At 51.1% G+C, this 354-nt stretch overlaps 1 protein-coding gene across 1 annotated transcript in view; it reads left to right on the top strand.

The window, feature by feature from the left end:
* Nucleotides 1–354, top strand: part of MCF2L2 (MCF.2 cell line derived transforming sequence-like 2) — a 164847-nt gene that overhangs the window by 150026 nt on the left and 14467 nt on the right. The window lies entirely within an intron of this gene.

Genomic DNA, 354 nt, shown 5'->3' with positions numbered 1-354 from the left:
ATCTAGGTCCACCTCTTTCCTGCAGTGCAAGTAACTGAGTATCTTTCAAACCCAGAGTCTCAGGACCTAGATCCATCTCTGACTTACACGACTGTCAGGCGGCATGACTGGCTTATTCATGTAGGAGCCTGGCATGGAAGCTTTGCTGGCATGGCGCTCCTTACATCCCAGCAAATCATGAGATCAAATGCATGACTATATGCCGGCTTTGGAGGCTGTTAGAAAGACTTCAGCGGGTAAGGCTGAGAGCATCTCAGCCACAGGGCTGATGATGGCAGACTCTCCAGTGCTAGTACTGGATAGCAGAAGTGGGACTGCTCACAACACTGGCTGTCCGTACACGTACTGCAAGGC

This window comes from Pygoscelis adeliae, unplaced genomic scaffold (assembly GCF_000699105.1).
Source record: "Pygoscelis adeliae isolate BGI_AS28 unplaced genomic scaffold, ASM69910v1 Scaffold223, whole genome shotgun sequence".
In the NCBI taxonomy this organism is placed as follows: Eukaryota; Metazoa; Chordata; class Aves; order Sphenisciformes; family Spheniscidae; genus Pygoscelis; species Pygoscelis adeliae.
This window is presented reverse-complemented; position numbering and strand designations above follow the sequence as displayed.